At 44.3% G+C, this 14,795-nt stretch overlaps 1 long non-coding RNA gene across 3 annotated transcripts in view; it reads left to right on the top strand.

The window, feature by feature from the left end:
• LOC122712064 overlaps positions 1-14,795 on the top strand; it is a 123,574-nt gene that overhangs the window by 427 nt on the left and 108,352 nt on the right. Inside the window, exon 2 of one of the 3 annotated variants that reach the window (XR_006346249.1) lies at positions 368-381. This is a non-coding gene — a long non-coding RNA (uncharacterized LOC122712064). Of the gene's footprint in view, positions 1-195; positions 429-14,795 lie in introns of those variants that run through there. The other 2 variants (XR_006346250.1, XR_006346248.1) reach the window with 2 other exon arrangements.

The following is a 14,795-nucleotide window of genomic DNA, read 5'->3' as shown; positions in this document are numbered from 1 at the left end:
TATTATTATTTCGAATCTAATTTTAGAATTTGTTTTTAATTCGATGTTTTATATGTTTTATGTTTGTTTAAATATGACAAATTTTAATATACAAAATGTCGGTTGATGCTAACAAAAACCTTTAGTTTAAAATTTCGCCGTTAGAGGTTACTACTTGTACAATGTACAAGAAAATGGCCGTTGCGTGCCTCGAAGTGATTATTAAACGCGCGAAATCATTATTTTTTTTTGCATATTGTGAATAATTTTTTTAGATATTGTAGTATAGTATTGCGTTAGTTATTTTCGTTCGTGAAAAGTATAAATTTAGTGATAATAATTAGTGTACGTCCAAAGTGATTAATGAATATGCGTTGCGAATTTGCAGTCACACGAACAAAGGTCAGTAAGGAAAAGATAACCAAAAAAGTAGTCATATCCTCGTCAATGTGAGTATGAATTTCGTACATATTTTATTGCGTAGTAGCATAGATTTATATTTCAAGTCTTCTGGTACGTTATTATAATAATACACCTTTTTAATAGATTCATACTTTATAACGTACTTCTATTCTCTCATACGAACTTCATATATATTACATTATTACGTAGTAGTAAATAAAAAAATATCAATATAATCTAATGTACAGAAGACTCGAAATACTATAAACACATTAGTCATTATGCCATTAGTCATCGCAATCAATATACATGTAAACATACTACATACGATTCAGGAACATAAAATAACAACATAAATCAATGTTAACGGTATTCCATGCTATAAATTTATCTAAAAATTTTTCTTTCAAACTTTCTACTTACAACTACGTATAATACAAATATTCATCGCGCCAACGTCATATTATATTAGGCAAAAACTATAATTAAAGCTTAGCTGATACATTTTCGCATTTCCAAAAAGTTTTTCGATCCGTATTGTCGATTCATAGTCCACACCGTGTCCAAGACGCGAACGGAACGATATGTCGCGCGTTTTCGCATCTTTGTAGCTTTATTATCGTAATCCCATGGCGTCGATAAGCCCATTACCACGTGTCTCTACCGATGCTTCGTAATGTATGCGCCGGAACGTAATAAAAATCGACTTACACGAGCGGTCGGCCGGTCTTCTAGCCACCTTTCTCCGTGTGTATACCAGTCAGCTTCTATCGGGCGGCACGCTTTTAGGTGTCGCTAAAACTTTAATCAAAGTCAGATTAGCCACGAAGGGACGACACCGAGGCTACCGAGGGCGGTTCGCGGGGTGGGAATACCAGGGGCCGGGCGTTTTATTAAACGGGACTTGATTAGGGGTTGCCAAGATCCTTTCAGAGTTTGTTTTCGACTGGTTTCCACGGAGCCGCGCTTTCATTACTCCGGTTTTCGCATAATTGACGCGATCGTTCGTTAGGGGGGAAAAAAGTTGGCCACTCCGTCACTCTGTTCGCTTATTCTATTGCCGGAAAGGAAATTGCAAATTATTCACCTTCTTTTTACATTTTGGTGAAGTCTTTATTGAAGTCTCTTTCTTTTTCTATTTTGTTTTTTGAATTTTTTGTTATTCTAGGGGAGATGATTTATTTTGGTAGATTTTTTTTAAATTAACAAGTTACGTATAAATTGAATTTTTAAATTTTTATTATTTTAGAGGAGGTAGTGTATTTTGTTAAATATTTTTTGTTAAGACGTAGTAATATTTCTTAGATGTACAACATTTTATAAATCGGAAATTGGATTTTTTTTATTAATCATTCGGATTGATACGATTGCGATAACGATCAACTAAGGAGTGATTAACTTGGTGTGAAACACATTTACGCATCAACATAAAATGATCGAAAGTGATACAGTCTCTTGGTAATCTCTGTAATCCCGAGAGTATAACCTCGTGGTCGCTTCCCCAGGCAAACTGTCGAACACGATCCCCACACAGTGTGATGTTTGTATTCTCCTCGCAGTAATAATCGGTTTCGATCATTTTTCAAGCTTGATGTTCATTCCCTAATAATAATTTTTCCCGCGTATTAAATTCGGCGAAATATCATTTCTAACTTTGAATAGAAAAATTAGATAGAAGTTTTTAAATAATCCAACGAAATCTATATTAAAATGTCTCCATAGTTAGAATCTCAGTTTAAATTTAATTAAAATTCAATTATATACAATATTCGATATTCATCATCGTTTGATAAAACGTGAAGAATTTCAAGAGGATGTGTGGATGAACGTATTCACGAAGAAGACGAATGTCACGCCGGGGGGGTCGGCGTAACCGCGCAATAACAACCCTTGGGAAGCTGGGGCAGAGGTTGACGCGATGTTTACGTCGAAGGGTCTCCACGTAGAATCTCCGTTTTCCATCCCCGTCCCTCCGGCTTAACGCTAATGAATCTGATTTGCATCTGATCCCGACCGATCTTCGATCCTCCCTCGACCAATCCGCTCCTGGATTATTTAAGGATGCTGCCGTGCATCGTACGCGTCCGTGATTAATTACGCGATATCTGTTTCAGACTACGTATCGTTTCCGCCTCGAATAGGTCGCGTTGTTAGTGAATTTGACCGATGATATACCTCCTCTTTCGTTTCCTCTGATGATTTTATTCGTTGTATATTGTAAAATTTTCAATTTCGAAGTAAAGATTAGATTTAGATTTAGTGTTGCTAAGATGAGTTTGCAAAGGGAATGGAAGTGAATGTTTTCGAAATCTCTTTGCAAACTTTAATAAATGATCGGTGTCAAGGAAATAAACGATTTTTATTCGGGTCAGTGATCCTAGGATGTTTCCACGGTCTCGAGTATCGAGAATGTAAATCGTTTCTGCAACAAAGAGTTCGTTATTTGACATTTTACAAACGATACCACTTTATACGAATTTGTCCAGTAATCAGGAAAAATAATGGTCGAATAATAAAGGACGAGTCGTGCGTATGAAGAAAACGAAGTCGATTGAATTGGATTTTTTTTTTTTTTTTTTTTTTTTTAAAGGGATACAGCTCGTTAAGCGTTGAGTTACGAGGGAATAATTAGATAAAAGTAAACCAACCACGAATTTATGTTGCTCCAAAGGATTCTTCCATCCACGTGGAAGATTTACGTGAAAAGAAAGAGGATTCCACGGGATTCGTTACCTTTTTTCCACGACAGGTTCGTGTTTAATGGGCGGGGTGCCCTGCGGATACTTTCACGGTGCCCCGCCCCCGACGCGATCACATTATTGCCCGGACACGAAAACTCCTCGTTCCCTTTATCATTCATCACCGTGGAAAAACTACGCGCAGCATATTTTCACGATCATATGTCCGCGAAGGAAAAGGAAAAGGAAAATTATCTCGTCGGTTTTTATCCGAGCACGCGTGGGACGAGCTCGCGTGAAACGGGCAATTGCGCGAGATAACAGATTCTGGAGAATTAACGATGTTGTTTACCATGTTTTTCTGGCGGAAAGAGGATGGAAAATCTAAAAGAAAAAAGATAATTTTTAATCGCGACAGCAATTAAAGAATTCCCTGCGCCCTCGATTGTAACTTTAAACAATTTTTCTTTTGGTTTTTTTTCTTTTCTTCTGAATAAGAACAAATAAGAATTGTATATTTTTTATAAGGGTAGAGTAATCGATCATTCGTTATTTAATTAAAAAAACCGAACCGCGTTTCAATGATACGCGAGTGTTCCACCCTGTTCTTCATTTATGGTTCACCCTCGATCATACTTTCGATATTAACTCACCGCGATGACGTTGGGGATCAGTAGCACGTGCTAACAAGTCGAATTATAAGTACGAAACGATGATTTAACGTTCCATTATGTTTTCACGCGCGAGAATAACGAAATTATATCTCGAAAAATTATTTTTTAACAATTTAGTGGCGTGTATAAATAAAATAGAATTGGCAATAAAAATTCCAAAATTTACGGATCTTTCCCGATTGAACGTTTCACTTTTCAAATATTTGCTTTCGATATCGTCATTCAACCAACGTGCACGTGTCATCCAAATGGTGTTTCGCGTTTAAACGGTCAGCAAGCGTGGCTTTACATATATTTACTCGCGGTTCCTGATTCTATTTGTTTAGGACGAGGAGGTGGAGGGATAAAGCGTCAGAATTCAAGAATAAAAAGAAACGGGGATGGTGATCGTTGACACGGTATATATCGCGTTGACTTTGAAACGGGGAGGGGAATTGAGGGAAGCACGTGGCACTGGAGTATGAATTAAAATCGCGCGGCGGGTCAACGCCGAATATTCCGCACTTAATCACGCCGCTTGACACGCGGGATTACATCGCGCGTATAATCGGATAGAATATCGTTATATTAGATTTTATGGAGATTGAAACTATCCTCAACTTGGTGGGTAACCGTTATTAGATATTAATCCAACGGGAGTACGATCTTTCGATGATTTATTTCGTTCTTGCGTATTGATTTTAATCTCCCGATAAAGACGAGAGTCGACATTAGAGAAGAGAAAAAAAAGAAAAGAAAGAAAATAAAAGAAGAAAACTTTTCTCTCTTATTTCATGAAAAATATTAGTAATAAGAAGCGAATCGGTTTCGAAGATACGACACAAATGACGTGGCAGCGTTAAATACGTTAATGTTATTGAAGCCCTCGAGAAGCCAGGCTAACTAAATTCTTCTGATAATGATAAATTGGATTCGCAACGAGTCACCGACTCGATCGAACAAAATACTCGATTTCTCGTATATTCACGGTCCACCATTCACGCGATCGTTTGAATTTATGGCTGTAGACGCAGGATTCCGTGGAATCGGGATTAAGAATCGTGCCTCTAAGCACGGCTCCGTGGATTACGCGTGTTTACCAGGATTTTTCTCGTATGGGTGGCGCGCGACCGCGTTCCCATATATCCCGTGCCCCCTTTCACTGCTTATAAATAAAAGTGGCGAGACGCGCGTGTCTCCAGGAAAAAGTTTTTTTCCTCGAAAAACGATGGAATCCGGGATCCAACCCTTGGCACATAACGATCAAGTTGTCACGGACGCGATCGTTCGTTTCCAGTTCATAAAGCCTCCCCACGTACAATGGTGGCTAACTAGGCGTGGTTCGCTTTGAAGAGGGTCACCTGGTATATTATGCGGTGGCTCGGTGTACGTTATACGTGTGCACGCACTGGGTTTCACACCCAGATACATCTTTTGACAGGTTGATACGCCGAATGTAACGCGTGTCAAGAAGGACAGGGTGTGTTCGTGCGCTTCGATAAAAGATTGAATCCTCGACCGATAGGGAAAGATTTGATATCGATGAGAGGATATACGGATGAGACAATTCTTAAAAATGTATATTACTTATCAATTACGATTTATTTACACGAGGTCCAGTATTTGATTTTTAATTTAAATATTCCGTTATAATGGAAATAGGCTGAGGATTTTGATCCCCCGGTTGAAAATAATTTGATGTTAAGAAGGGATCGATTCAGATTCCGTTTCGTCCAAGGATCCTCCTACTTTCCTGGTCAGAATTCTTATCCTACTTCTCATCTCCGCTGTTCCGCGCTTCCTGACGCATGTATATATATATACGTATATATATACGTATATATATATACATACACCGACAAAGTGACAAGTTTTATCGGTGGCGGGAGATCTCGATAGCAGGGTGATGTATACGCGTGGGCGTGGCACCTCTAAGGACCAAATTATAGTCCTGGGGATGGGGATTTCTAGGATGGCATCAGGTCCAGAAGAGACACGAAACTGCCTTCTGAAAACTACCTTTCTCCTTTCTTTCTCCTCTTTCTTTCTTTCTTTTTTTCTTCTTTTTTTTTTTTTTTTTTTTTTTCCTCTCTTCTCGACATTCTCGCCCCGTTTTCCTTTCCCGATGACAGGTGTTTGCCCTCGAACGAGTTTTCCCTTTCCTCCCCCGTTTGTTCTCGAACGATATATATCGCCTATATATCGAAACCCTTTCCGAGAAAATTTTCATCGCAAAGCAAAGCAAGGCAAGTGGCTGTCCGCTTAAAAAAATCTCCTCGATGTCTGGATGCCTTTGGACGAAATAAAACGTGATTTACGAGAGGTTTATGCAATTTTTCATCGCCTCGTCATTACCATCGGTGAATAGCTTTCACGAACACGCGGTCAGCAGCCGGGGCCAATACAAAAACCAGCTAGCCTTGTTACTCGTCGCTCGATGATGTACCTTTCATCAGCGAGCGAGCCCGGTTAAAGAAAAGCCCCACGACATTTCATTGCGTGAGGCATTAAGCGAACTCGACGCGGCCAGTTAACGTTCCCGATTAAATTGTTCGGGATGTAATGCGCGTTTAAATCGTGCAGCGTCAAACGCGTTAATGTTAATTCGTTACTCTAGAGGGGGGATTATTCGTTAACGATTGTATTTATCGGCGAGTTTCTCGTAAACGAAAACGTAAAATGGTGGAGAAAGGTTGAGAGGGGAACATATCTAGCGGAGGATATAAAAAGATATAAAAAATAATTAAACATTCGTTTCCTCGTAGAGCATTTATTTGCACGATACTTTCTTCGCAATTAATAAGCAACTAATAAGTTGTATAAATACCGTTGTTAAGTTTTTCTGTTTTCCTCTTCTTCTTCTTCTTCTTCCTCTTCTTTCCCCTTTGTTTCTAACAAAAAGAATTTAAAGAATTTTGACAAAGCTAAAGAGATTAGTGTCTGGCACTGTACACAGTTCCATTCGACGATCGGCACGACCAATTTCATTATTATACTCAGTTTGGATTAGTTGGAGCTCTGCAAGCCGTGAAAAGCCCTTTCGAGCCAAGTAACCGATCATCCCCAGTTTTCTTCCAAGCTTTACGGACAGCTTTCCTACCCGCGGATCCTTATATCCTCGAGACGATTGTTTGTTGCTTCTACGGATTAAGCGCAACCCTACTGAGTTTTCGGATTTTCCGATACGCTACGAGACGACTTCGTCACCCGGAATAGGTAAAGATCTTTCTTATTTTTTCCGCAAGAATGATCTCGATGACGATGCACCATTCGTCCTCGGATTTCTTTTCGCATAATAGAATATATTAATCTTCGTAGAATACCAGCGAAGAAGATAATCATCTTTAACGAGTATCATTCTCGATCGAATATCATAGATCTTTCTCAATCGAGATAGAAACTCGTTTTTAATCTTCTCGCCTGGAAACAAACAAAGATCTGAATTGGACCTATAACTAACTAATTTAATACGTAATTATGTATGTACAATTAGATGGAGAATCTGTGTGATCGGTGTTCATGGAAATCCCTGTTTGGTGAAAAACACGAGACCACCCCCGAGGTATGCGGTAGCCAAGGGTATTCTTGTATCTTCGCAGGATCTCTATGTTTTACAAGCCAGCTGTGCATCGTCCAGCATTGTTGGTCCTTTATGTACCGCGCGCTCGACTCGCTCGAGTGGTTCGGCTTGACTTCGCGCTGTTTGTTCTCAGATTCGAAAGGAGCCTTCTCCGTGTAACGCCGTCAGGATCATCCTCCTTGTCGGCTTAGCTTTTCAGGATTACAAGGATTTCTTTATTTTCTTACCTCTCTCTATTTCTCTCTCTCTCTCTCTCTCTCTCTCTCTCTTTCTCTTTCTCCATCCTCCTTCCCGATTCTCTTTCCGGCTGATCGACGTCCCTCCAGGCTCGTCCCCCTAACACACCCTCGTTAGCATCGGTACAGCCCTCGAAGATAATACGCGCAATGAATTTTAGTCTTCTCTTTCGCTCCGTTTATGGATGCATACCTCGTTTCGACGATTCCTTAAATATCGAAGGTTACGAAGGTTGCATCGGATGCGACGTTTCGGGAAAAAGTGGTTCGACCATACGTGAATCGGACGTTTCGTTAACGAGCCGCTCGTAAAACCGGCCGCGGTATTTAAATTTCGTTCTTTCCCATATTCCTTTTTTTCCCCTCTTCTTCTTTTTCTTCTTCTTCTTCTTCTTCTTTTCGTTTGCGCAAGAGGTTCGCAGCCAATGATTCACAACCGGCATTACCGTCAACGTCGATCGTGTTGCCATTTATATAGCCGGGCGAAGAAACGATGATCGGGCCCCGGTCGGAGGAGAGCGGGTTCGAGACCCGGCCCCGGAGCAACCTGGACGAGATAAACGAGAAACGTGCAACAGGCGTGAATGAAACAATGGCGGGCCACGTGTCGACCAATCGGAGGAGAGGCAACAATCCTACCCCGCGTGTACGATCCACTGTTAGGTGGAGCCTCTCGCGGTGGAGATCAGCGCGATTCCTCGATCGTTGGGCCACGTACGGTAGATCCCCGTACGTGCTCGTGTGGACAGATCCGAGAGAGAGAAGAGGGCCCGGGGCCTTTTTATGGAGCCTTAATTCCGTTTGGTCGCGACCAGTTTTTTTTTTTCCTCTCTTTCTTTCTCTCTTTCTTCCTCTTCCCCCTCTTTCTTTTCCTCGCTTAACGAACGCACCTCTCGGTCTCGGTAACACCGTCCGCCTCGAAGAGAAAAATTCGATCCCTCCGGGATTCCTCGCTTCTTGCTCCTCCATCGCTTTTTGCATCCATCTTTCGCAGAATTTTGATATATTTTTAGAATACCTTTCGAGCGGGATGAAACGTTGATGATGCTCGTGTCCGTTAAGGGATATTTCGAAAAAGTTTTGAAAAAAAGAATAAAGAAATCGGACCTGCGTAACGATGCAGGTTTGACCTAAAAAGCGTGGAAAAAAGTATTATATTTATCGAGGATCAAGGGTTGGCTATCTCTTCGGAAATCTGAATACGATGGTGGTACACAGATAACCGAGGAATTGTTTAGCATTGCACACGGAGCCCGTGCACGTCGGTGTAATTGATCGACACGAAGGGGGTACATCACTGGCAGATGTTCGAACGCGCCCTCGCCTCCATCTGTCTCTTTCATAAAGTCCTGCGCCGTTGTGTGGCGCGGGGCCCGTGCTCGCTGCGTCTACATACCTGCGCCAATATATACGGGGTGATTGCCGAGTTCCGTTGATAGCGAAAATTGAATTTCGTACGGGAGAAGAGAACGTTGACGGGATGAGAGATCGCGCTCGTCTCGAAAGATGATTTCGGTCGTTCCACGAAATTTCGTCTTTGGGGGGCAAACTAACTCTCCCCGATATTATTTCTTCCTTCTCTTTCTCCCTCCTCGCTTTTCACGTATCCCACGAGACGAGTTTTAAAAATTAATCTCGGTTGAGTATTTATATATTCGTGTCGAGATCTGATAAAAAAATGGAAATGATCAAGCTTTATTCATGCACGGTTGCAAGTATTATTTCGTCCCGTGTCACCCGTTAGATTCGCGTAAGTTGGGCACAATGGCCGGTACAGCGTGGGGACGGGTTAGGTATAGCTAATAGGTACCTTTATACGAGAGATTCAGGTTCGCTATGGGAGGCGTGCCGCGAAAATTGCGTCATTTTTCACGCTCGCGAGCGGTCGATTCAAAAATTCGCGCGCCACCTTCGCCCGCCAGCGAGACAAGGACGGGGGAAGGATCTCGAGAGGGAGAAGGGGTATGGAACGAGGAGGATGGGGATACAGTAGGGAGGATGTGTGTCTTGCTGCGCCCGATAAGATCGCGAGTTTATTAATTAAGCTCTGCAGTTGGATGAGCCTTTTGAATTCCGTTGTAAACACGGCATCGGGCCACCACTCCGGCCTGTCGGATATTACGCTTACCCACCCGCCCTCTAAATACCTCTAATTCGATGAACCGCGCGAGGACTCGATGGAATACTCGTAAAATACGCCGTCTCACGTTCGAGCTTACGTCGCTTTCCTTCGCCCGGAGGAATGCGCGCCAACATTAGAGAATCTCGTAGGATTTTTCTTCGACATATGGAAGTAAAAAAAGGAAAAGAAAAAAACATGATTCGAAAATGAAGGGTCCGTGGTGGGGGTACAATGTCGCGGTACAATGGGGAGAATTTTCGAAAGGGAAAGACCCGATACAAAGGCAAAATAGCGTGGATCGATCATTATGAATTTCGTGCGGTTTTTTCGTCGTAATAAATTAGTCAAAGGCTCTCATCAATTTTATGACGGGAGTCCATAGTAGAGAAACGGCTGGCCCAAAACGTGGCCCGTCCCGGCGCTGCCAGTTCTGGATAGCCTCGAACGTGATGGATGATTTTTCTTTCCCATACGCGCGTCCCGCCAGGGAGAGATAGGTCCGCCCGGACGATCTTTCTCTACTGCGGCTCTCATTTGCGCGCGGTGCACCACTCCGCATGCCACCCACGTGCGTGTAACCGCGCGGCTGTGTGCGCAGCGAGACAGAGAGAGTTTCGCAGGGAGAACTGCAAGCGAGCCAGACACATTAGCGAGATGCAACGGATGCGATTCATGAATAATAAGTGGCGCGAACCGCTTGTGTTTTGATCCTCGTACCAGTTACCAGTCCCCGTGCACCGTAACGAGATCTTCCCTTCCCGTTTTCCTTCCATTAACCTCTTCCATTCCCTCGCGCTCACGAGGAGTTAATCGTCCAACTCTTGTTGTTCCCCACGCGCCAAGTCTTCCGCGTACCCGTGCACTTTAAGTGGAGCAACTTTAAGTGCATTTATCGGACCACCCATCGCGACCAAGATACATTCCGAATACGTCGTCGAACGAGATATTTCTTGGCGCGAGGAACGAAGAATTCACCGTCGATCGACTGGACCGTCGAAAAGAAACGAAAAAGAGAGAAAAAAAGGAATGGAAATTTCTTCCGATCGATCTCTCGAAGTGGATCGTTTTTCTGGCCCACGCGAACCACTCTAGCGATACAATATTCATAAGCGATCTTCTATCGTTCGCACGATCGCCGCCCCGATTGTTTTCCGCGCGCGAGCGACTGCCTTCCTTCCTTTCGACGGGGCTCATAGACAAAGAGGAGAGCGGGACCTGAAAGGCACGAAGGGAGGGGGAAGAGGTCGGCTGAGTTTTACACGCGTAAGGAGAGGATCGATATATCGGGCGGAGGAATGATAAATGGCCGTGTCGAGAGATGCGCGGATAACATAATGAGACGTATTGTGCCGGTGAGGGACCCACGAGGACCGAGGCATCTCGCTCTCTCTCTCGAGAGAGAGGCCTTCTGGAGGAGGCCCCGAAAAGAAATTTCGCCTGAGAAAAACGTGTTTCTACCTCCATTTTCCGGGAACTCCAGTTTTCTCTGAAGAAGAAAACTCTATGATTTTCCGTAACGTAACGAGGCTGTTTCTGCGAAAAGCAGAAAGCATCTTCGATCTCGCGTTAAATTTAATAAATCGCATAGTCACGCGAGGATTTCGTCGAGAGATTTTTTTTTCTTCTTCTTCTGCCTAGTTGCCCATTAGAAGAGGGAATTGTACAGAGTCGTGCGCGTGAACGAATGCGAAATGCATTGCGATAATTAATAATATAGGGATAGCTTTGCGGAGGATAAGGATTAAGGCGAGGCGTACCGCTGTGACAGATCGGTTACTCCGTCACTCGGCAACGGAAGCCTTCTTGCTCAAGACTGACCCATTGTCTTCCGGCGAGAGGTGTTCCGCGTAGTTTGTCATCTCTGGACAAGCGACATGAATCTTCTCCGTACCACGCTTCTTAATACCATTTCGGGAGGAGGATACACGAAATTGGAATACGCGAGAATATTTCCACGAACGAAGTGAACCCGTTGCCCTTCTTCTTCTTTTTAATTCTTTCCATCATCAATTCTTCCGTCGCGATATTTACACTCGATATACCTTTCGATTATCGATACGATCGATCCCTTTTGAGACTTTGGGAAGTACGAGATTCTTGGCGAAGAGAGACGACAAGTTAGGAGGAGGAGGAGGAGAGACGAGGAGAGAGGTTGTGAGGAGCGATGACAGGAGCTTCCTTGGCCAGGAGCTAACTTGGTCCTCCTCGAGGACGTGCTCTCTCAAAGTGGTTCTCGGGGTGTTGTGCGTGGAGAAGGAAGAAGAAGCGCTGGTTGAAGAGAAAGCTGTTGGGTTGGGGGAGGGGTGAGCTCGTCGCAGGGGTGAAACGTAGAAGTTGGAGGTTAGGCTAGGGGTTAGATAGGATAGGGTGTGTCGTCATGGCTACGCAGCAGGGGGCGGGGCAATCGATACACCCTCGCCTCGCGCGCTAAGCACACGCAATGCGTTTATAACACAATGAAACAATGACGACCACCGCAGGAAGGGAAGGATGTTAAGGGGCTAGGAAGGGAGGCTTACAGGGGGTGCCATTGCGCCTTCTACTTCCGAATATACGGATACATCATGCGCGCTATATATGTATGTATATTCCACCCTGTTGCCAGTTTACGCCTCCGTTGTTCGATCATCGACGCGATCATCGTCGAAAGCGTGCACCGCTATATTCGTTTCACCCCGTTTTTCACCCCGTGTTCCGTTTAGCTACGTTTATTTCTAGATTTTTTTTATTTTTCCTTATTTTAACTTAGAGGAAATTTTATACATACGTTGGCAAAGAGAAAGGAAAGAATATAGGCAGGTGTCGTGTAACAATCAAAAAATGAAAACTCTCTGGAGAAGATTGTGAAACTCTTAACGACGTATTTAAAGCTCGCTAAGATCGAAAAGAAAGGGAACTAATCGGCGGGTTAATTTCGTTTGCGGCCCCCAAAACGAGAAGAGGAAGAGAGGCGGCGTCGTTGGTGAGAAATTGTAAAAAACGGTTAGAGATTTTTGGCAAGCGTGAAGAAGCGTGGAAGGTAAATTGGATAGGACGTGGAAGACAAAAATCGGCTCGCGTCCAGAGCCACGAGCTCCATTGTCGTTGGCCGCGGCGAAAATCTCGGGCCAACCCGAGGCCAACACCGTTTCCAAGATTCGTGTAACGAATATCGCCATTGTCCTACCCCGGGGACGAGCCTCCCTTCCCTTCCCTTTTCTTTTCCCTCGTTCCTTCTTCTTTTTTTTCTTTTTTCCGCCACCAAAGATTTTCGAGCGTTTCATCGTGCAGCAACAATGCGAGCCGACACCGCCGACAATAGACCAGAACCGTCTGAAAACTTACTCGGACAATGAGCCCTCGAGTGTATCATTCGCTCGTTTACCAACTCGCGCTCGTTTATCATTAGTCCAAACGGACATTTTTCATCGCCGTTGACCGATCAAATTTCTTCTTCTTCGATCATTTTGATTGGGAGGACTCTTTTTCTCTTTTTTTGTTTTTTAGACTTTTCTCCCATCCTCTTAGATCCTCCTCACGAAGCGGAAGAATCGAAATACCATTGTCTTCATTTTATCACACGTATGCATTTCCGGGTTGGAGGCAACAGCGAGTTTCCAAAGTTCTACTTTCCCAGACCTGAGCAGGAGCAGGATCGGAGGGAGGAGGATCGGAGGATGAAAAGTACACATAGCGGGCGGATAGCCGTGCGAGTTCGTGATTCATGGGGCAGCGCAAGTTTAACCGTGGTGATCACGATAATAGAAAGTTATCTGGTGGAAGTCATAGATCGACTTAAAGATACACTCGTGTATACGTAAGATAGGATCGGGATTCGGGTCGGGGGGGTCTGACAAAGGACAGAAGGTGCAAAGGTGAAGCGGGGTTCGCACGGTGTGATCCAGCTGGAAACGTTTTACGCGGGTTAGACCTAGAAAACGTTGACGATCTCCCAGAAGGAGGACGAAAGAGAGAGAAAGAGAGAGAGAAAGAGAGAGAGAGAGAGAGGAAGGGGGGAAAAGGGAAAAGAAAAGAGAGAAAAAGAAGAAAAAGAAAGAAATCATTAGGCGTCCAGCACTCGGTGGAACTCGAGAAATGCAATAACTCAAGGGATACGTTCTTGACACCCGAAGCCAGCCCGCTTCTCTCTTGCCCTAGGCCAGAAACCGCGCGCACCTGTCCAGGTAGGCGGAGTTGCAGGAGTCTCTTCCAGGAATTTGTGGCTAGGAAGGCTCCAGCCTGTCTGCCAGGATCAGGATCATCAGGATCGTCAGTTTTGTCTAGGAGAGCTCCTCCCCTGTGGGGGTCGGTCTTAATGAGTTTCTGCTCAAACAGTTTTTTTGTCCTTCTCTCCCTCCCTTATTGCGCCCAATTTCGAATCGAACGAAACTCTTGGAAACAGTTGGCACCACCCTTCGATTCGTTCTCCTCTTCGATCCTCAGCGAATCGCGCGGATCGACGTTCCGCGCGTTAAGAGGGCCCCGGCTGAATCGTATCTATGATCTTGTTCGCAAACGCAAAAGCGTGCCGCGAGAGTCGGACGTTTATTACAGGGAGGAAGAGAGAGAGAGAGAGAGAGAGAGAGGGAGGGGGGCACTTTTGTGGCGCATGAAAGATGTGGCTCGGCCGGCTCCGATCCACGGCTCGGAGCCGACCGCTAATTTTATTATCACCGTATAAATTTGGAGCGACAAAGAGTTTATATTCATTTCGGGCCCCGGGTACACGAGCGGTAAAAGAGATATTACGGGCGCGATATCGCGGGCGGGAAACACGCGTGCTGTGTGGCCAGATCGCGTTACGATCCTTACGATCCGGGACATTCGTTTAAAACATCATCGCCTCGTAAATCAAAGCTCGCTAAGTGCGAGCTCGCAACCCCCTCGATCGTCCTTTCTCGATCTCGCCTCGCGACCTCTCGTCGATTCATTCATTCGTCGCGTCGTATCGCGATTGATCGAATTAAAAACGAGCTTTGCTTCTCGTTCTCGAAAACATTTCTCTCTCTCTCTCTCTCTCTCTCGATCCATCTGGCCTCGTATCGAACGTTCGTTTTCCCTCGTTTCAAAGATAATCGTCCAAAGTTGATCGAAGTTGAAGTCGCACGATACGGCGTCATCCGTTATCAGCACTATTATCGATGATGATCCTCCTTTGCGAAGTCC

This window comes from Apis laboriosa, unplaced genomic scaffold, assembly GCF_014066325.1.
Source record: "Apis laboriosa isolate Shangri-la unplaced genomic scaffold, ASM1406632v1 scaffold18_cov149, whole genome shotgun sequence".
Taxonomy (NCBI): Eukaryota; Metazoa; Arthropoda; class Insecta; order Hymenoptera; family Apidae; genus Apis; species Apis laboriosa.
The sequence above is the reverse complement of the archived record's forward strand: the minus strand, read 5'-3'. Positions and strand labels throughout refer to the sequence as shown.